Source organism: Triticum aestivum, chromosome 5D (assembly GCF_018294505.1).
Source record: "Triticum aestivum cultivar Chinese Spring chromosome 5D, IWGSC CS RefSeq v2.1, whole genome shotgun sequence".
Classification (NCBI taxonomy): Eukaryota; Viridiplantae; Streptophyta; class Magnoliopsida; order Poales; family Poaceae; genus Triticum; species Triticum aestivum.
Genome location: NC_057808.1, coordinates 569,459,052 through 569,482,737, shown reverse-complemented (window position 1 = coordinate 569,482,737; position 23,686 = coordinate 569,459,052). Strand labels below are relative to the sequence as shown.

The following is a 23,686-nucleotide window of genomic DNA, read 5'->3' as shown; positions in this document are numbered from 1 at the left end:
GTCGTGTCCAGGAACGACAACACTGTCATATTTCAGAACGGCAATGCCAAGTCTAGGAGCAACCATGTCATCTCTGGGATCAAGCATGCGTATCCGGGAGGAGCAAAAATGTCGAATCTGGGAGTAACACCGTTGTGTCCAGGACGAACCATGTCGCTGTGGCCCAACGAAAGCCTAAGTCATCTTTTTGTTGATTCTCTTCTTGCATATGTTTTCTTTGTGGCTTATCTACTTTTTTGTGTGTTCATTCGTTAAAACAGGCACATGCACACAACAAGTAGAGCGACCAAGCCAATTTCAATCATGTGAGCCAAGAGAAAAACAAAACAAATAAAAGCCTAAATCTATCCCAGTTAAACGAAAAACACAGACACAGACTCTAGACAGCCACAATCGAACGGAGAGAAGAGCCAGTTGTGTGCTACGCCAGCTACCGGTTGAGTGGTAACTCTCGGTGGACTTTTTTGTTCGAGAAGAAACATTCAATCTATTCATCGTCTGTCGCACATTAATAATTTCAATTAGGAGGAAGGTGACGCGTTTGAACAAGTTGATATAAGAAAAACAAATCCTTGCATCAGTAGTCGGCCAGCTTAAGATAAGAAGAAGAGTCGACAAACATGAATGGGCCACAAACAAGTAAATATAAGCTAGATGAGGAAGAGGAGCTGCCACCCACGAATTTCACTCAAGAGTCGACACAGATCATCAAGCATCGAAAAAAAAAGATCTTCAAGCACCAAAATCAAAATTAAGTGTGGCGGGCACTTACTTGTAGTACGTGGCCTGGCCACTCACTACCACTTGCTGCAACGCACACCCTATAAGACACCATTCATCACCCTAGCAGTTTGTACAACACCAAGAGGGAGCACTTGCCAATCACTCACTCGACCTCAATGAATCCCATGGCCAAATGCTGCCTACTGCTCCTCCCCATCTTCTTCTTGGCATTTCTCTTGCCCGAGGCGCACGCGACTTCGTGCCACCCCGACGACCTTCGTGCGCTGCAAGACTTTGTTAGGAACCTCAGCGGCGGGGGTGTCCTCCTCCAGGCCACGTGGTTCGGCGCCGCATGCTGCAGCTGGGAAGGTGTGAGCTGTGATGCCGCCAGTGGCCGTGTCACGGCACTGCACCTCCCCAGGCGCGGCCTTGTGGGGCCCATCCCAGGAACCTCCCTTGCAGGCCTTGCACGGCTCGAGGAGCTCGACCTTGGCTCCAACAACTTTCAAAACATCTCAGGGGTACTCACCGTGTTGCGTGGGTGCCAGAACCTCACCACGCTGATTCTCACCAAGAATTTCGGTGGTGAGGAGCTACTAGGCGATGGTATTATTGGCGGGTTCAAGAGCCTCGAGGTGCTGGCCCTTGGTGATTGTGCTCTCAAGGGCAGGGTTCCGGAATGGTTGTCTCAATGCAAGAAAATGGAGGTGCTTGATTTGTCCGGCAACCAATTGGTGGGCACCATCCCATCGTGGATTGGTGAGCTTCACCACCTTTGCTACTTGGATCTCTCAAACAATTCATTGGTTGGCGATGCACCTAAGAGTTTGGCACTGCTAAAGGGGCTCGCCCCTGATGGGCATTCATCGGGCATGGTTTTCACTAACATTCCATCGTATGTGAAGCATAACAGAAGCACACTCGGACGACGACTTAACGAGCTCCCAAATGTCATCACAGGGACCAACAACTTTGTAACATCGGGGAGCAACAATGTTTTATCCGGGAATGACAACACAGTCATATTTGGGGATGAAAACACCGTATCAGGGAACAACCATGCTATATATGGGGATGAAACACGGTATCTGGGAACAACCATGTCGTATCTGGGAGTAAGCATGTTGTATCCGGGAGTAGGCATGGCGTAACTGGGAGAAGTAGTGTGGTATCTGGGTTCAACAATGGCGTATCTGGGATCAACCATGTTGTATCGGGGAGTAACAATGTTGTATCCGGGAGCAACAATGTTGTATCTGGGATGAACCATATTGTATCTGGAAACAACAAAGTAATAACATGAGGTTAATGATTTTATAAGTGAGAGGAGGGAGGGGGAGAGATTATGCCTAGTATCCGAGGCCGATGAGATGGTTCAATAAATAAGGTACATAAGTTGCCACACAAGATGTGCCCTATGCCTCGTATAAGTTGTAGTAAGTATATGTATTGTAATAGCATGGTTTGGTTTGTATGCTAAGTTTTATTGTGTATCGAGAAGACGCGATCTTGAGTGGTTTGTTTGTTTTAATTATTTGAGCTGTGATCTCTAATATATTAATTAGATTAGATTATTCCTTGCGACCTGGGCGGTGTTCTTTGCTTTGTACTTTGCTTTGATCCATACAACAAAACAAGGTAGCAGCAGCAGCATGTCCACGCCTTCAATATTTTTCTTGGGCAAACCAGTAGAAGTATTACGATCAATCACTATCCGTCATATTCATATCAGCTCCAGAGCTGCTACAGCCACGCATATTCATATGAGCTCCAGAGCTGCTGCAGCCACGCAGAAACCAGTAAAAACCAGGTTGATACTATATTTTAGTTTTTAAAAATGCTATAAAAACACACTGTATGTCGAAGAGATGCTTTCTATAGACATGTTATATTCCAAGTTAAAACACAAATTTATTAACTAGGACCAACAACTTAAGCATCTCCCAAATGTCATAACTAGGACCAACAACACTGTCAGATCTAGAAGGAACAATGTTGTATCCCGGTACGACAACACTATCATATTTAAGAATGGCAATGCCAAGTCTGGGTTTAGGGTTCAAGCATGCCGTATCAAATTTGTTGAGTTTCATGTCCCCTATCTGTAATTCTGTTCCAAATTAGTTTTTGAAGCAAACGACAATCCGCGAGTAGCAGCTGGTGGTGTGTTTTTTAGTTTCCTGCCCCCTAATTCTAATTCTGTTCCAAATTGAGAATAAATATTGATTGACTAATTGAATTCCAGAATGATGTATCGTAGTATGCATTCTTTCTATTTGAGCAAAGGTGAACATTTTGAGGCTTTCTAAGCTGGAACAGCAGCACCTGTTAGATGCTTGCAAATGGAGACATTAAGAATTCAGGAAACCAAGTATTAGGTAGCCGCTCATATTTATCGATATGAAGTATACCTTTACAAGAAATACATTGTGTATGAAGTCTAAGATGCCTTCTTCGATTCTAACTTGTATTCAATATTTCACATGTTATATATTCCTTTGGTGAAGTTCTCCAGCCAGTATAGTAGAATAAATCAGCCGTAAATCTTGTTTCCTATAAAGTTTTGCTGCTGAATGATCAATTTTTGCATGTCTATTACTTGCATATTTTGAAAAACCGGGCGTACGGCTTCCCTGAAGGAATACCATATCTTTATGAACTTTTTTGTTTACCAGTAATGCTTGCATGCTTGGTCTTTCTTTGATAAAATATCACACTGGATGCAAGAGGGCATTATCTAATGCGCAATGGAAATAGGTCTTACCATTAAGTAGTATAAGCATCATAAGGCAATGGTGGGGTATTGATTACAAGACACAATCAGATGGCGATCTTTGTCATGTGAGAAATACAAAAAAACATTTGCTACTTCTCTAGTTTCCATGGATGGTTGGATTTTGGGGTGCATGTGTTGTTTCAGTAATGGCATAAATTTGGTTGGCTCAAGAATTATTTGTTGACGAACTGTCGGATGCTCAGTTCAGTTTAAAATATTATGCCATGTGGCTTTCACTGTTTATGCTCGCATCAAGGTTCAAAAGAGGGCATGTCAATTAATTTGTTGGCATGTTGTCTCTGAGCCTATAGTAATCCCACTCTCTCTTGCATTTTCCGCTATTTAAAACTTTTACATTTACTTTTGTTATGTAAGTGCAAGTACAAATAGTGACGAGCTTTCACTCTTGCATCATGAGATGGGTAGCGATGACCTGATATACATCACCGATTATTGCAGCAAACACGTCTTCGACTTTGTGTTTGACTTATTCTTATTCAATCTTACTTTTTCATTTGCCTCACATCAGAACTGGAAACATCAAAATTGACACTTGGATATAAGCAAGACCATGAATTATGTCAACTTTACAATTAGAAGTGACTCTTCTGCAATTTTTTATAACACAGGTTGAGGCGAGCATTGTAAGGATCCAGGTAGAATGATGCTTGATCTCCTATTAGAGCAGCCTGGGCTTCCAAAGGCCATTTACCATCAAAAGGGGTACTTACAGAACACGACGAGTAACCATTCTTTTCAACACCACTGTCCAAAACAGCGCTGTCCAACCCAAATGTCGATTACTTGTGTTTGCTCTCACAATGAGACAATGGCGGAAGATTCTGACGCTTTGAGGCCATTAGGTACATGGAAAACGCCACAAACACTGTGGCGAAGGATCTGAACTACACACGGCTGGACAAATGTAACGAGAATTTGGTTATCTAAGGCTCAGACTCAATAAGGCTTTTGACATGATAGACAAGCTTGCTAAAGGTTACTTATATGATGTGAGATACATGTCTTCCTTTTCAGATCAGCTTCATAGTGTAATAGCAGATGCCTTTCCTTCTACTTGTGACATGGATAAATCAACAAAGTAGATGGTTATTAATATCGAATTGGTGGGGCATAATCTTAAGGACATAAGCTGCCAGTAGCTACTGTGATGTGTTTTGTGAACTGTTGTCGGATTGTCCCCGCCTTTCGAAAGAGTGACTTGCTCTAAGAATTATATGACATTCTTTATGTTTCCTACATTTTAGTTGCACTGATGCACTGCTGGAGTGTAACGCCCCAAGACCGATGCTCCAGACGCCTTCCTTGTTTTTCCGTTATCGTCGTGTGTATTTATTTGTTTGTTGCATTTCATCATGGCATCATCCGCATTGCATCGCATGTTTTCTAAAACTTGCACCCGTCGCTAGTTGCCGCTTCTTCCTCGTCTCTGTTGACCTTTCTCAAGACCGACCATTCTTTTGTTGCCCGACCGTGTGACCCTCTCTACACAATACTCAAACCCCTCGCGTGCGTGTCCGAAACATCTCCGAACCTGACCCGGGCAGTCATGACCGTTGGATTCGGATCATCCCCAAATGTCTATAAGACATCTCTGTTTTATTATTTGGACTTCCTACCTATTTTTTTTCCCAGCCGTCCGATTATGATCGTAGGGACGAGCTAGCGCCTACCCAAAAATCAACCTACTATTTATAGTCAGCCTAAACCCTAGTCTAGCCTGCCCCGTCCACCCTTCCCTCGCGCCGCCGCCACTCCGTTTTCCTCGGGATCCCTCCCAATCCAGCCGACCCGACCATCTCCCTCGTTTTCAGCGCTGCCCAATCCATCGATCCACCCAACCAGCAGCTCCTTCTTGTCCCCGTACCTGCTGCAGCCGCTCCACGACGGCCACCCCGACAGCCCCGCCGCCGGCCGACCAAACCAGCAGATGAGCGCCGGCTTCCTCTCCTTCCCCGTTGTTTTTCTCTCTCCCCGCCTCGTTCTATCTCTCAGCTCTCTCTCTCTCTCTCTCTCTCGTTTTGGACAGGGAACCGAAGGAGGCCGCCATGGCCTAGGAGTTTCACCACTGCCCCATCGCCTGGATCCGTTGCTCCGTCCAGCCTCCCTCGCCTCTCCCGCGTCACCGGAGGTCGCCTCCGCCCGCCGCCATCGTCTTCCCGGAGCGCCTCCCCGCCATGGCCGCCTGAACCTGAAGCTTCATCCTGCCTCGTTCCACGCCTCGGCTCCGGCCAGAACGAGTCGTCCCCGGCCTCCTCGTCAGACCGGCTCCCCCCGTCAAGTCCTGGCGTCGCCATCTAGGTCCAGGCTGCCGTTCCCCTGCTCCTCCCTTCTCCTTTATTTTCTTCCTCCTGCCTCCGCTCACTCTCGATCTCTCTCTGTAACAGCAGCCATCGTCGGTGCCCTGCTCTGTTCATCGCCGTCTCCGTCAGATCCGGCGAGGCCCTGTGTCCCAGCTTCCAGGTCATCGCGTCACCCCACCGGAGGCCACCAGCGCCATCGCAATCCTGCGCCTCTGCTTCCCCTTCGTCCCCTGCTTCAGGTCGAGCAGCGCTCGCTGCCTCGCTCGTCGACCACAGCCATGCAGTGACCAAGGCCCGGCGCCCCTTCCAGCCTCCCTCTCCACCGAACCGGGCCGAAGCCCATGGGTGAGGCCACACCCCAGCGCCCCTCGGTTTTTCCGCCGATTGGGCCAACCAGATTCAGCCCGTTGTGTATTTTTTTCATGCTGCTGCGATTTAGCTATTTTTTTTCCAGAGAGTGCTAGTTTTACAGAAAAACCCTCATGTTCATGCATTCAATAACTAATTAACCGTGCATCGGTTTAAAATACTTCTTATATGTAAAATGCATAGAATTCTGTCTAGTTTCATAATATCCAACTTTCATCCATGTTAAAAATGTTTATGTTGCTGTTTACATTTAATTTGCATAAATGCCATGCTAAAATGCTTTATTGCATAACTAAATAACCGTAGCTCCATTTTAAATAAACTATATATGTAAATTGTCTAGAAAAATGCATAGATTAACTTGGTGCACTTCGTTTTACTGCTTAACAACATTAAAATACGGTTTAGGGCAGAACAGTACCAATTCCAAAATATGCATATGAGGATTTTCTGGAATTGTTGTTTGTTGTTTCCGGCCTCATTTAAACTTGCTTAAATAGATAGTTTTATTATGCTTCACCTCTTGCCAGGTTAATCAACATTTAATATTGTTGGGTACATAATCGAGAGAGAACTAAATAACTTAATGTGGTGTTTCGCCAATATGCAACTCGTTGCATATTGAGCTCCACTTAATTGGTAGTATTGTTTGTTGCACTTTGCCATGCCATGCATCTTTAAACCGGACTGTAACATCCCAAAATTCTAAATTTCGGAATGTTATAATAAACAGATAGATTGGATTGATTGTTTGATTGATTGACTGAAAGTGAGTGAATTCGAAATCTTTTGAAAGTTAAATGAGAGGGAATAAAAGGACTTTCCCAAACTTTCATTTTGCTTTTATGATCTCCATGAATTCAAATTCTTTTCATCAGAAAACCCTAGAGAGAAGATGACATGACTTCTTCCATTTATTTAAATGAAAAGGGGTGTTGAAAATATTTGAATATCATTTGAAAATATTTCCAATTCAGAAACTTCAAGCAACTCAATGATTTTCATGAGAGAAGATAAAATGACTTCTTCAAAACATATGAAATATGAGTTGGAAGTTTAAAAGGATCTAATTTAAAGTCCTTTTGGAAATTATTTTCAATTTGGAGTATTTGGGTTTTATTCAAATTACTTTTCTCCAAAATAACAATATATGGAAAATAGGGTAACATGATTCCCTACAATAGAAAATTGGAGAAAAATTAATTTGAAATAATTTGGTATTTTTAAAATGATTTTTATGAGGTTTTATTGCAGCAGTAGCACTCTTTGCTTTATCTGAATTTGTTTTATATTTTATTTGACTCTAGAAAAATGATCATGTCGTGGAAAATCTTTTTTGAAAATTTTGATATATATTATGGCTATGTACAATTTGATTTTTCTTTTCATTATAAAGTTTTCCTTTCTGTTTCTAATAAAAAAAACTGTACGTGCCGCCCAAATTTTATCCGTCGCCTGCGTGCACAGTGCACCCATGCCGGCCCATGTTGTTTTTTTGGTTATGTTTGCAGAAAAAAATTATTTTTCTTTTTCTTAATTTTTTTCTTCCTTCCTTCTTTTAGTGTTTGAAAAGAAAAACTGCCGCACGCACGCACGCGGCCGGCCGAAGCTTTAGGCCCATGCGCTTTTCTCTTCTCTCTTTTTTGTTTTTCGTCTACGTTTAGTCCCACATTGCCTAGCCTTTAACCTTTAAGCCTTTTTTCCACCAATAAATATTTACCCATAGAGACCTCAAAAATCATCCGATTCGGGTTAAATCAATATTTTGGTTTGACTAGATTTACTAAAGAAAAATATATTTCTCCTCTCCGGCGGGACTTTTGGAAGTTGTCTCCCCACTCCGAAGTCGTCTTTTAGGTATATTTATTCGTTCTCTATATTTATGCGTTAGACCTAATTTTTTTTAGCCGTAGCTATTTTTCTTCTGCAAAACAGATTGGCGCTGATTTTTCAAATAGCCATAAGCCTATAGTTTCGTCTTGTTTTCACCTATCGAGTTAAACTGTCACGTCAACTTTTGAAATTTTCAAATTTCGAAATTTGTTCAAATTCATATTCAAACTTCTTTTGTTCATAACTTAAGTTCCGTAACTCCGTTTGAGTTGATTCTTTTTGCAAACGAAGCTCTTGACCTAAACTTTCTGATAAGGCCAAATCCACCTAATTTTGGTACTGTTAGAAACTGTTTTATGTTGCAAGAGTTATTTGCTTGTTTCCGAAGTTTTCCGTGATCTTTTCTTCGATTATTTTTCTTGATTGCTTATGTTTTGTTACTATTGCTTGCTCACGATAGATTGACCGGAGTGTGACGAGTAGAACTATCAAGAGTTTTGAGTGCGAATCATCTTCATCAACATTGCAGGCAAGTTCACACTTTGATCATATCCCTTTTATACCCAGTTTTTATGCATTAGTTTCACCCTCAAACATTGCATGTGTAGGATCTCTTAACTTGTGGGTTTGGGAAGTAGATGAGGTAGTACCTATTGCCCTGTTTATTATCAAACCCTTGGGAGTTACTTCTATGTTTGCTTATATTGTTATGCTATGCTAGTAGACGTGGATTGGGTTTGAGTGTTACCATGACATATGTGAGATTGTTAATTACTGGTCAAACTTAAGGTGGCAACTAAAACACACACCTGGGTGGATTGAGGTACCTGGGTATTCTAGGATTGCCTATTTTTCTTTTGGACCGCCACCCAGGTTCAAAGGGATCATGAGATTATTCATGCTAGAAACATCCGTGTGCAGCCACAAGCTATTATGGGCTCTAGCATAGTTGAGTAGGTTGTGTGAGCTCTTGAAGAGGTAGACTAGCAGATGCAGTGGATGTAGGTGGTACTGTCTACCCGGAGTAGGGAGTTAACGCTTCTGAAAGACTGTGTCTCGGTCATCCGTTTCTCAAACACCATGAAGTGCAAGAATCCCAACGGAGGAGATCGAGTCTTGTGGGGAAAAGTGCGCAAACCTCTGCAGAGTGTACAAACTAATCATGATTAGCCCTGTCCCCGGTTATGGACAACTTGAGTATCTAGTATCTGGATTTTCATGTGAATCTCATCATGTTACTTTAATTAATTTTGTTGGGTTTTGATGATGATACTTAATTGGGATTGAGAATGCTGTCAACCATTCTCAATGTTTAACAACCACCATGATAGTTAAATAAAATTTATTCCTTTGCAGTAGGGAAAAATTGGCTTTTCGCAAAACAGTAACCATAGAGCTTTTCCACCAGCCAAATATGCATGTAGTGATAGCTATTATTCATTCATTATCCTATGGTGTGAATTTGCCAGTACATTCAATGTACTGACCCTTTGTGGCTGCAACGTCTCATGTTGCAGGTTCGTACAACGAGTAAGTGATACGTTAGGGTTACGATTTATACACTCAACTTTGCCGTTGGTGTTGATGGGAATCCACAACCTTGTTACTTCCGCTATTTGGATTGAGGTAATAGTATTTACGTTACTTTATACATGTGATTTACCTCTGTTATAAATCCTCGAGTACTGTGTGTGTTAGCATACCGATCCTGGGATGACACTTAAGCACATAGACTTGATCCATTCGGGTCGGGTCGCTACAAGATGGTATCAGAGCACATGTTGACTGTAGGACGTGACCCTAGAAACTGGCAAGCCCATAGGAAAAGATTTTTCTCTACAACTTTCTTTTCAAAAAGATCTCTTACCTCTCTTCTTTTCTGAGCATATTCAAATGTTCCCTTTTAGTGAGACTATACCCCTTTCCCCTTTTGAGCTCGAAGATTCGACGGATGAGACCACTTCAAGAAGTACAAGATATCGGACAACTAAGACCACTTTGGAATGAAGAAGATTTTACCGTGTAAATGGAAACTACAACGGTTGAAGACTCTGAAGACTAGGAGAATTTGAAGATTTGTATGACCTAGGAATGGCTACCCTTATGGATTTTGTCAGACTATGGAAGCCGTAAATACCCGAGATCAAGGTGTATCGGAGAAAGACCGGAACATAGAGCATTAGAACTCAAAGATTTTGTCAAGAAAACCTTAAGGCAAGGGATATCAACTATGGAATGATAGCTCATGGTAATGACAAGGGCAGAAACATGGCTATCCATGATGTTATCGCCCGCTTATGCTATTGTCACCGTGCTGAGTTAAGCATGCATTTCTTCGGAAGGATTGGATGGTAGAAGGCTGATGGAGCATCTGCCAAGCAAAGGATGCAGTTTTAACCTTAGCTGGTGTATCGACAGGATCTGGAGTATTACATCAAGGATTTTAAATATGGACCTTCAGGAAGCTATATTTGACAAGGAGCATTCCGTGAAGAACTCAGGACTCAGAAGTAGAAAGTAGCCAAGCTGGAAGAGCAAAACCTCGAGATACCGGAGATTCGTCAAGAAACTGATGAACGGTAGGACCATGGTTCATGCCAAGGATGTTGAAAACCAGAAGTGTGGAACGCAAATCCAGAAATATTAAAGGACGTCACTCGAGTCTTCACGTCAACAGAGATGATCTGGCAAAAGAACTTGAGAAGGACAAGCATGATCTGAAGAAGCCATTGGAGACATGAACAAGACTTGAAGAGTTCAGCGTTGTTGAAAATTTATTGACCCTTAGAAGACCAAACCCCTGTTATATACCTACGTTAGATGCGACGATTGTGAGCTGTCATTTGTTTGTTGTTTTCCGACAGCCACAAAATAAAAATCTGTCTTTTCAAAACTTTTGTTTGTATTGTGTGCATCCCTCTCTATCTCTCTTATCTCACCCCAAACCCATGGACCCAATAGAGGATGAATGGAGATGAACTCATATTTTCTGGACCAATGAGTCAATTGGAGACAGACCGATGGATTCAGAACATGGAGGATCATATGGAGAATAACCCTATAGTCGGAAAATATATGGCCCAGCATGCTCTTCAGTGTTTTGAAAGAGGTGCTGCTACTTGGTGGAGGATGTACCAAACCATCAACGGATGGCAAGGAGTAACCACTTGGAAAGAATATAAGTTGACTTTGCCAAAGTCTTGGCTTGTGTCCCAGAAATTGAGGCCTTATGGAAAGGATATGAATAAACCTTGTGCATACAAGCTTTGTGGAGAAATAGGACACAACCATAAAGAACACAAGGACGAATACCCTCATAAGCGGAGGATTGCCAAAGGAGTGAGCCGAGGATCTCAGGGAACTTCGGTTGGAGATTGTTCCCAAGGGTTTTGTTGCAGCAATGGAAGTTCAGTCTACATTATTGGGAAAGATCCGTGAAGCTCAGAAGAATGACAAAGAGATTGCTGAGGTAAAAGAGAGGATGAGCAAAGGAAAGGCCAAAGGTTTTTGTAAGGATGAGCACGACACCTTATGGTTCGAGGACCGTGTATATGTGCCCAATAATGCAAAGATCAGGAAGTTAATACTTCAGGAGGCTCATGACTCACCATACTCGATTCGCCCTGGAAACACCAGGATGTATTTGGATTTGAAGGAGCGTTTCTGGTGGACTGGTATGAAGAAGGATATTGCGGAGTATATAGTCATAGGTGATGTATGCCAGAGAGAGTAAAAGCAGAGCATCAGAAGCCAGCAGGGTTACTACAGCCTATGCCGATACCCGAATGGAAGTAGGATAAGCTTGGCATGGATTTCATTATCGGATTTCCCAGAACCCGATCGGGATATGATTCTATCTGGGTAGTAGTTGATTCGCTTGACCAAAGTGGCTCAGTTTATCCCAGTGAAAACCACCTATACATGTGCGAAGTTGGCCAAGATATATATGACCAGGATCGTATGTCTGCATGGAGTTCCGAGGACCATCGTATCAGATAGAGGAACACAGTTTACCTCAAAGTTTTGGAATCAGCTGCACCAGACTTTGGGTACTAGGCTAGAGTTCAGTACAGTCTTTCATCCGCAGACAGATGGATAGACCGAGAGAGTCAATCAGATTCTGGAGGACATGTTGAGAGCGTGTGCGCTAGATTATGGATCTAGTAGGGATGATAATCTACCTTACGCGGAGTTCTCATACAACAATAGTTACCAAGCTTGTTTGAAGATGGCCCCTTTTGAAGCTTTGTATGGGAGATGGAGCCAGACACCGTTGATGTGGGATGAAGTTGGAGACCGTCAGTTGTTTGGACCAAATGTGATCAAGGAGTCAGAAGAGAATGTTAAGTTGATTCGAGATAGACTGAAGGTAGCTCAGTCCAGGCAGAAGAATTATGCAGACTTAAAAACACAAGGAGGTAGTCTATGAAATTGGAGACAGAGCATGTCTTCGTGTGTCCCCTCTGCGAGGAGTTAAACTATTTGGAGTTAAGGGAAAGTTAGCTCCGAGATTTGTAGGACCATACCGAGTTTTGGAGCGTATGGGAGAAGTGGCCAACAAGTTGGAGTCACCCGAAGGACTGTCAGGAGTTCATGATGTGTTTCACGTTTCCCAGTTGAAGAAGTGCCATGCAGAGATGGCCAATATTCCCCTGTAAGGATGCTTGACCCTGGAAAGGATAATGATGTTCCACGAAGTGGAGTATGGACTTCATAAGTATAAGTTTTTATCTCGGTATGTGGGATATCCCACGAGGATGAAGAGATGAATTACTATTGGATATAAAGGAGGTATGATGTTGGAAATATGGATCAAGGGAAATTCCATGATGAGTCTGAGTAATCATGTCCTAGTTTGGTGTCAATAGAAGGAAGGGAGACAATACAATTGGATGGATTTTAAGTATGCCAGGGAGCTGGAAGTTGGATGTTGGATTAGAGATCCGTTGCCCCGATGATGAGTTCAAGCTTTACAAGTGATGAGATGGGCCATAACCCACAGGCCCCAGGACCTGCCAAGAAGCAAGCACATTCTTGCTGAAGGAAAAACCCTGAAAGAAGTTACGATTTTATCGACAAACGATCTTATAGGAGTTACGCAAAACCTGAGGGTTGGGAAGGAACGATAGATGTTTGTTTGGCTTGCAGAATCCATGGATTTATCCGAACTTGGTTCGTTGACAAGAGAAATTCTGCAATGCTTGTGAGGATGACCGAGTGTTAGAATGCGAGATTCGCTAAACCATATACAAGGTAATGATTTGGGTGCGGGATGGATTGATCACCATACCGACTTACTCTTATTATTCGCCTTGCTATATGGGATGGTAAATCTGAGTGACTTACCTATAGTAGAGAGACGATGATATTAAACCTTGTTTAAACCTTAGAATGGTATAAGTATTTTTTCCCTTGTACAAGGCAGCTGTGCCAATCGTAGGATATACGGTGAGGTTCAGCGAGACCCATTTTCCTGCAGGAGAAACCATAAATTGTTGACCACCATGAGATATCGAAAGTTGTTTAGCATTGGCGCTAGACCCGTCAGCTAAGAAGACCCAGTCTCGGAATAACCATACCAAGATGAAAGGATACACAAGAATTGAGGAAAAAGGTTATGCCACTACCGGAAGAGCCCATTATCCTTACGATCTGAGAAGATCGACACTGCCAACAAATAAGGATGGATTATAAGAGTTTTGATGGAACCGTAACCATGCTTCTAAGGGTGGTAGCACCCGAGACCCTGTGATGGTCGATGGATTTTGAGAAGACCCCGACCCTAACCTATTTCTTGCTAGCCTCTCCGAATCTCGAGGACGAGATTCATTTTAAGGGTGGTAGGTTTGTAACATCCCAAAATTCTAAATTTTGGAATGTTATAATAAACAGACAGATTGGATTGATTGTTTGATTGATTGACTGAAAGTGAGTGAATTCGAAATCTTTTGAAAGTTAAATGAGAGGGAATAAAAGGACTTTCCCAAACTTTCATTTTTCTTTTATGATCTCCATGAATTCAAATTCTTTTCATCACAAAACCCTGGAGAGAAGATGACATGACTTTTTCCATTTATTTAAATGAAAAGGGGTGTTGAAAATATTTGAATATCATTTGAAAATATTTCCAATTTAGAAACTTCAAGCAACTCAATGATTTTCATGAGAGAAGATAAAATGACTTCTTCAAAACATATGAAATATGAGTTGGAAGTTTAAAAGGATCTAATTTAAAGTCCTTTTGGAAATTATTATCAATTTGGAGTATTTGGGTTTTATTCAAATTATTTTTCTCCAAATAAAAATATATGGAAAATATAGTAACATGATTCCCTAAAATAGAAAATTAGAGAAAAATTAATTTGAAATCATTTCGGTATTTTTAAAATGATTTTTATGAGGTTTTATTGCAGCAGTAGCACTCTTTGCTTTATCTGAATTTGTTTTATATTTTTATTGACTCTAGAAAATGAGCATGTCGTAGAAAATCTTTTTCTGAAAATTTTGATATATAATATGCCTATGTACAATTTTATTTTTGTTTTCGTTATACAGTTTTCCTTTCTGTTTCTAATAAAAAAACTGTACGTGCCGCCCAAATTTTATCCGTCGCCTACGTGCACAGTGCACCCATGCCGGCCCATGTTATTTTTTTTGGTTATGTTTGCAGAAAAAAATTATTTTTCTTTTTCTTAATTTTGTTCTTTCTTCCTTCTTTTAGTGTTTGAAAAAAAAAACTACCGCACGCACGCGCGCGGCCGGCCAAAGCTTTAGGCCCATGCGCTTTTCTCTTCTCTTTTTTTGTTTTTCGTCTATGTTTAGTCCCACATTGCCTAGCCTTTGACCTTTAAATCTTTTTTCCACCAATAAATATACACCCATAGAGACTTCAAAAATCATCCGATTCGGTTTAAATCAATATTTTGGATTGACTAGATTTACTAAAGAAAAATATATTTCTCCTCTCCGGTGGGACTTTTGGAAGTTGTCTCCCCACTCCGAAGTCGTCTTTTAGGTATATTTATTCGTTCTCTATATTTATGCGTTAGACCTAATTTTTTTTAGCCGTAGCTATTTTTCTTCTGCAAAACAGATTGGCCCTGATTTGTCAAATAGCCATAACTTTTTACTCGTTCATCCAAATTAGATGAAACCAGCGCCTATAATTTCGCCTTGTTTTCACCTATCCAGTTAAACTGTCACGTCAACTTTTGAAATTTTCAAATTTCGAAATTTGTTCAAATTCATATTCAAACTTCTTTTGTTCATAACTTAAGTTCCGTAACTCCGTTTGAGTTGACTCTTTTTGCAAAGCGAAGCTCTTGACCTAAACTTTCTGATAAGGCCAAATCCACCTAATTTTGGTACTGTTAGAAACTGTTTTATGTTGCAAGAATTATTTGCTTGTTTTTGAAGTTTTCCGTGATCTTTTCTTCGATTCTTTTGCTTGATTGCTTATGTATGGTTACTATTGCTTGCTCGGGATAGATTGACCGGAGTGTGACGAGTAGAACTATCAAGAGTTTTGAGTGCGAATCATCTTCATCAACATTGCAGGCAAGTTCACACTTTGATCATATCCCTTTCATACCCAGTTTTTATGCATTAGTTTCACCCTCAAACATTGCATGAGGAGGATCTCTTAACTTGTGGGTTTGGGAAGTAGATGAGGTAGTGCTATGCTAGTAGACGTGGATTGGGTTTGAGTGTTACCATGACAGATGTGAGATTGTTAATTAATGGTCAAACTTAAGGTGGCAACTAAAACACACATCTGGGTGGATTGAGGTACCTGGTGGTATTCCAGGATTGCCTGTTTTTCTTTTAGACCGCCACCCAGGTTCAAAGGGATCATGAGATTATTCATGCTAGAAACTTCCGTGTGCAGCCACAAGCTATTATGGGCTCTAGCATAGTTGGGTAGGTTGTGTGAGCTCTTGAAGAGGTAGACTATCAGATGTAGGGGATGTAGGTGGTACTGTCTACCCGGAGTAGGGAGTTAACGCTTCTGAAAGACTGTCTCTCGGTCATCCGTTTCTCAAACACCATGAAGTGCAAGAATCCCAACGGAGGGGATCGAGTCTTGTGGGGAAAAGTGCGCAAACCTCTGCAGAGTGTAAAAACTAATTATGATTAGCCGTGTCCCCGGTTATGGACAACTTGAGTATCTAGTATCTGGATTTTCATGTGAATCTCATCATGTTACTTTAATTAATTTTGTTGGGTTTTGATGATGATACTTAATTGGGATTGAGAATGCTGTCAACCATTCTCAATGTTTAACAACCACCATGATAGTTAAATAAAATTTATTCCTTTGCAGTAGGGAAAAATTGGCTTTTCGCAAAACAGTAACCATAGAGCTTTTCCACCAGCCAAATATGCATGTAGTGATAGCTATTATTCATTCATTATCCTATGGTGTGAATTTGCTAGTACATTCAATGCACTGACCCTTTGTGGCTGCAACGTCTCATGTTGCAGGTTCGTACAACGAGTAAGTGATACGTTAGGGTTACGATTTCTACACTCAACTTTGCCGTTGGTGTTGATGGGAATCCACAACCTTGTTACTTCCGCTATTTGGATTGAGGTAATAGTATTTATGTTACTTTATACATGTGATTTACCTCTGTTATAAATCCTCGAGTACTGTGTGTGTCAGCATACGGATCCAGGGATGACACTTAAGCACAGAGACTTGATCCATTCGGGTCGGGTCGCTACACGGACATGCATCATCCTTGGTTGTGCATCATGCCATGTTTATGCTTGTGTGTTTACCATGGTGTTTGCTTCTTTCCGGTTGTGCTTCTCCTTGATAGTTACGGTTACATTGCGTTGGTGAGGATTCGTTCGACTATGTTGGTTCGTCTACTTCATGGACTCGTTCTTCTTCCTAGCGGGATTTCAGGCAAGATGACCATACCCTCGAAATCACTTCTATCTTTGCTTGCTAGTTGTTCGCTCTATTGCTATGCCGCGCTACCTACCACTTGCTATATCATGCCTCCCATATTGCCATTTCAAGCCTCTAACCCACCTTTCCTAGCAAACCGTTGTTTGGCTATGTTACCGCTTTTGCTCAGCCCCTCTTATAGCGTTGCTAGTTGCAGGTGAAGATGAAGTTTGCTCCATGTTGGAACATGGATATGTTAGGATATCACAATATCTCTTATTTAAATAATGCATCTATATACTTGGTAAAGGGTGGAAGGCTCGGCCTTATGCCTGGTGTTTTGTTCCACTCTTGTCGCCCTAGTTTCCGTCATACCGGTGTTATGTTCCTTGATTTTGCGTCCCTTACGCGGTTGGGTGATTTATGGGACCCCCTTGACAGTTCGCCTTGAATAAAACTCCTCCAGCAAGGCCCAACATTGGTTTTACCATTTGCCTAACAACCTATTACCTTTTCCTTGGGAGTAATTAACCCGAGGGTCATCTTTATTTTAGCCCCCCTCGGGCCAATGCTTCTCTAAGTGTTGGTCCAAACTAGAGCACCGTGCGGGACCGTCCCTTGGCAACTTGGGTTACGTTGGTACCTGTACGCTTCGCTCACCCCGTGTGCCCTGAGAACGAGATATGTGCAGCTCCTATCGGGATTTGTCGGCACAGTCGGGTGGTTTTGCTGGTCTTGTTTCACCATTGTCGAAATGTCTTGTAACCGGGATTCCGAGCCTGATCGGGTCTTCCCGGGAGACGGAATATCCTTCGTTGACCGTGAGAGCTTGTGATGGGCTAAGTTGGGACACCCCTGCAGGGTATAAACTTTCGAGAGCTGTGCCCGCGGTTATGTGGCAGATGGGAATTTGTTAATGTCCGGTTGTAGAGAACTTGACACTTGACTTAATTAAAATGCATCAACCGCGTGTGTAACCGTGATCGTCTCTTTTCGGCGGAGTCCGGGAAGTGAACACGGTTCTTGTGTTATGGTTGTGCGTAAGTAGTTTCAGGATCACTTCTTGATCACTTCTAGCTTCACGACCATTGCGTTGCTTCTCTTCTCGCTCTTATTTGTGTATGTTAGCCACCATATATGCTTAGTGCTTGCTGCAGCTCCACCTCACTACCTTCTCCTACCCATAAGCTTAAATAGTCTGGATCTCGCGGGTGTGAGATTGCTGAGTCCTCGTGACTCACAGATACCTCCAAAACAGTTGTAGGTGCCGATGATACCAGTGCAGGTGACGCAACCGAACTCAAGTGGGAGTTCGACGAGGACCTTGGCCGTTACTATGTTTCGTTTCCTGATGATCAGTAGTGGAGCCCAGTTGGGACGATCGGGGATCTAGCATTTGGGGTTGTCTTCTTTTCTTTTGGTTCCGTAGTCGGACATATGTGTGTACTCTGAATGATGTATGTTTAATTTATGTATTGTGTGAAGTGGCGATTGTAAGCCAACTCTTTATCCCATTCTTGTTCATTACATGGGATTGTGTGAAGATGACCCTTCTTGCGACAAAACCACCATGCGGTTATGCCTCCAAGTCATGCCTCAACACGTGGGAGATATAGCCGCATCGTGGGCGTTACAAGTTGGTATTCAGAGCCATCCCCGACTTAGGAGCCCCCTGCTTGATCGAATCGCTGGCATTGTTGAGTCTAGAAAAAAATGTTTTGAGTCTTAGGATTATATATATCGGAGAGTAGGATTCTTTTACTCCCCAGTCCCTTCGTCGCTCTGGTGAGGCCCCCCGACGTAGAAATTTTGACTCTCCTCTCCTCAAATTTCACTAAAAAAAAATTAGGATCACGCGGGTATCTTGGAATCGTTCCGATGGTTTTGTGACGAGAACATTTTTCTTGGTGCCTCCTGACATTTAGGGGTTGTGGCAGTGTCCCGGGGAGTTGAGCTCCGAGGTGTTGTCATCACAATTTTATTGTTGCAGTTCTGGAATACCTGAGTTTTTTTCGCCGACATCGAAAATCTCTTTTATGCAGTTGTTGGTGAGATTACCTCGACGCCACCCAGTACTGGGGCGGGAGTTCGGGAGTATTGCCATAACTCGTATAACGGATGCTTTTTGAAGGTTGAGGTAAACGATTTCCGAAGGTTTCTTGGTTATGTGTTGACGGATGGATACAGCTGGATCTAGGTATTGTTAGCTTGGGTGAGATATATTGCGTCCCCTGTGAAAGGATCGATATAGTTGACTAGAGGGGGGGGGTGAATAGGCAACTAACAATTTTTAGCTTTTCTTTACCAATTTGAACTTTGCATCAAAGTAGGTTGTCTAGATATGCAACTAGGTGGTCAACCTATATGATGCAACAACAACTAGCACACACGCAAGGAAGGGATACAACACAATATAAGCGCACAAGTAAAGGTAAGAGATAACCAAGAGTGGAGCCGGTGGAGACGAGGATGTGTTACCGAAGTTCCTTCCTTTTGAGGGGAAGTACGTCTCCGTTAGAGCGGTGTGGAGGCACAATGCTCCCCAAGAAGTCACTAGGGCCACCGTATTCTCCTCACGCCCTCACACAATGCGAGATGTCGTGATTCCATTATTGGTGCCCTTGAAGGCGGCGACCGGACCTTTACAAACAAGGTTGGGGCAATCTCCACAACTTAATTGGAGGCTCCCAACAACACCACAAAGCTTCACCACAATGGACTATGGCTCCGCGGTGACCTCAACCATCTAGGGTGCTCAAACACCCAAGAGTAACAAGATCCGCTAGGGATAAGTGGGGGGAATCAAATTTCTCTTGGTGGAAGTGTAGATCGTGGCCTTCTCAACCAATCCCGAGCAAATCAACAAGTTTGATTGGCTAGGGAGAGAGATCGGGTGAAAATGGAGCTTGGAGCAACAATGGAGCTTTTGGGGGAAGAGGTAAGTCAACTTTGGGGAAGAAGACCCCCTTATATAGTGGGGGGAACAATCCAACCGTTACCCCCACTTCAGCCGCGCAGAGAGCGGTACTACCGCTTGGCCAGCGGTACTACCGCTTGCCCATATAAGCGGTACTACCGCTCCCCCTCGCAGTACTGCTGCTGGGCCCAGAGCGGTACTACCGCGGTGGCAGGGCGGTACTACCGCATGCGAGCAGTACTACAACCCCCACTGCCGTGGCTAGTACCGTAAAACCCGACATGAAAAAAGACCACTCGAATCGAGGCGGTACTAGCACGAGACCGCAGCGGTACTACAGCTGGGGGCTACCAGTGGTACTACCGCTCCAGAGCGGTACTACCGCTCTGGCGCGGTACTACCGCTTATAGCACCCAAGCGGTACTACCGCTCCGGCCCGCGGTACTACCGCTGGGACCAGAGAGGGCACACTGAAGAGAGGAACGAGCCCATCATAGAAGCGGAAAGGCTCGGAGGGGGGGCAAAGGAAGTGTACGTGATGATTCTGCCCTAGCCTTTCCAAAGCGGACCCCCTCTTGATAGTATGATGATCCCTATGAAACTAGTCCACCAAACTAATTTGAAAGGACTACACCGTCTTCGCTTCAAGCTTCGAGGGGAGGGAATCGTCTCGTGCCAAAAGGATGAATCTCTGAAAACACTCAATGCACACGATTAGTCCACAAAAGCATTGTCATCAATCACCAAAACATCTTAGGGATAAATATACCCTTACAATCTCCCCCTTTTTGTGGATTGATGACAATACGGGATTTGCACAACTGGGAAAAGACAAAGGACATAAGCAAACCCCAAATCTCTAAAATATAGACGGGCTCCCCCTAGATGTGTGCCATCAAGATAAGTGCTTTGGACTGCACGACACACATACTAGGATCAACACTCCCCCTTTATTTTAGAGACCAACAACCTAAGCGAGATACAAGATAGCAGGATATATAACATAATAAAGCATGCAACTCATGAGATACCAAATGACTAGAGACAAAGATCAAGATATGAAAAGGATAGGGTAGCATATGTCTCACACCATATGACTTGAAATAAGGTCTCACTGAACACAAAACCAAACACAGCCCAAAGTAGCAAACACAACGAAAGCACAAAGTCAAAGACGACACACAACGAAAGCACAAAGTCAAAGACGACACACTCGCAACACAACGACGCAAATCCCTAAACTCTCCCCCCCTTTGGCATCGAGACACCAAAAGGGGCAAAGAGCAAACCTACGGCTCCAGGTGAGAGCAAGCTGAGGATCTCGAACATCAGGGCTCTGCGTGATCATCTGCGCCGCCGTCCTCGGCCGGAAACTGCTCGGCATCTGAATCGGTCCACGGACAGTGCTGCTGGATCCACTCCTCCTCCTCAGTGATCTGATCCTCAGAGCCGCTGGTGACTGTCGCACCCAACTGACGCATGAGCTCCTTATGACGTCCCCTTGCCTTCTTCTCAGCCACATGAGTCATGTACTGACCGTGAGACTCCATGCAGAACAGCTTCTTCATCTTGTGTTTGAGCTTCTTTGCCCAAGAGGGCTCTGCCACAGAAGGCTCTGTCCCAGAAGGCACATAGTCCTCATCGTCATCATCGGCATCAGCCTCGCCCTCGATCTCCATGGCAGCAGCAGAAGATGGAACTCCAGATCTAGGAATGCCCCAATTATCCTTCTTCCGCAGACGCTTGATCTCATGAGAAACCAACTCTCCAGTTTCCAGCGGCTCCTCAGGATAGGTACGTCTCCAGGCCTTCTCAATGAGCAACATAATGAACGGACCATAAATCGGGCACTTGCGCTCAGAAATAGCAGCAAGAAGTTCAGACCACATGACATGAGAGATGTCCAGGGACTCGCCAGTGTTTGCTTCCTTATCACGCTGGCAGAAGAGAAGCATGTCCACGAGATAAGAGTGTACCATGTCCAGATTCCCGATACGAGGGAAGAGAGTCTCGCGGAAGATACGGTGAAGGATGTCCAGATAGGCAGACAACTCATAGGTTTCCTTCCTGGTCTCAGGGTTGACCTTCCGAGTACAGTAGGGCCAGAGGGCTTGCTTGTGAGTGGAGGTAACATTTTGGTGAGGACGAAAACCGACTGGAGTCTTGAGCCCTTGATCTTCCACCTCAAGCAACCCCATGAAGGCCTACCACTTGACAGCTAGTAGTCATCCAAGTCAGAGTCCTGTCTTCATCAGTTCCTAGGTGGACAGTGGCAAAGAACTGTGCCAGCAAATCTGCATCAAAGTCCTTGTCGAACTGCATGATCCTGAGAATGTTCAACTGAGAGCACATTTGAAGGGCATCACCAAAGTACTCAGGGTCCTTCTCCATAGAATCCGTGTTGATGGAATGAACATTGACAAAGAGGTTCTTCTTAGCCTTGATCACATCAAAGTAGGTGGCATACTGAAACCGGTTCCAGAACGGGCGATTGACAAGGTTGGGTTCTTGGTCTTCCTCATATGGGTTGCGGCGACGCCTGTCCCAGAATTCCTTGCTAGACATCTCAGTCACCTTCTTGCCACCTGGCTTCGGCCGGTTGGCAGTCTTCTTCTTGAGAGGAGGATTAGCACTTGAGGAAGCACCCACTGGCGGCGGTGGAGCACTGGAAGAACCACCTGCAGTCTCAGATGAGCGGTACCGCTTTGACGTTGAACGCCCGGGGTTGACACGGCGGACTTGCTGCTCATGATGTTCATCACCTGGAACCAAACACATGGACACGAGAAACAACCAGAAGGAGCGATCAAAACCAAATAAGCAGAACAAATATGGATCAACATGTGGTAGGAAACGATGGAACTGGGCTCCGGTGGTAGTACCGTGCCTGCACAGCGGCAGTACCGCACCAGCGGTAGTACCGTGCCCCCGCAGCGGTAGTACCGCGCCAGATGGGCGGTAGTACCGCCCGAGACGGGGCACGGAGAATCCCTACTGCCGTGGTCAGATCCGGCACTACCGGGGATGCCAAATTCAAAACTAAACCTACCAAACATCAATCCAAAGAGTCTAGTTGCCTTCTCCAACCTACTCAAGCCTAGATTTGGCCAAAAATCTAGAGATGCAACTACTATTGCCCCTAAAACGCAAGATCTGAAAACTAGACAAGAAGAGAAGAGGAACGGGGGCAATACCGGCATCCATGGCAAGAGGACGAGGTGGGGATCGACTCCAACGAAGGAAATGGAAAGGAACGGTCCGGAGACGGAGGGCCGCCGGAGCCCTCCCGCGGCGAGATGGCGCTGGAGAGAGAGGAAGAGGAACCAGGGGACGAAGCAAATGGGTATGTGACACCCAAGTTTTTATTTGGATTTTTCAAAAGAATTTTATTGACTTGAGGAAGGTGATTTAAAATTTTCTTCAAAAGAACTCTCCCTCTCAAATATTTTTCTTATGGCAAAATTTTTATTTGGATTCACCCAAGATCTGTTTTTGGTCTTGGAGGTTCTTGCTTTTCTTTTAGACTCAAGACAAAATGCTTTTCACTTGGGAAAATGCCTTTTGGAAATCTCTTTGAAATTTGCACTATGGCTTTTGGAATAATCCTTTGCCACTTTCAACCTTTCTCTCTTGCCATGGCCTTAGTGCAAACCCACTCTCCAAAACCTCCCCTCATGTTTGGATCATGTTTGGCATCTAATCCAGCAAGTTGAACCTCCCCTATGTTCTTTTCCCATTCAAATCTCATTCAAATAAATTTCTGTCTTCTATTCTAGCCCTTGGTGATTTACAAAGGAACTCCATTTTCTGTTTTGATTTTTGCCCCCAAACCTTTTTCCCCTCCTAGT

The 23,686-nt window shown here is 43.7% G+C and overlaps 1 pseudogene; it reads left to right on the top strand.

The window, feature by feature from the left end:
* Nucleotides 1-867: 867 nt before the first annotated feature.
* On the top strand, nt 868-2,236 carry LOC123126318 (phytosulfokine receptor 2-like; annotated as a pseudogene).
* Nucleotides 2,237-23,686: the final 21,450 nt, after the last annotated feature.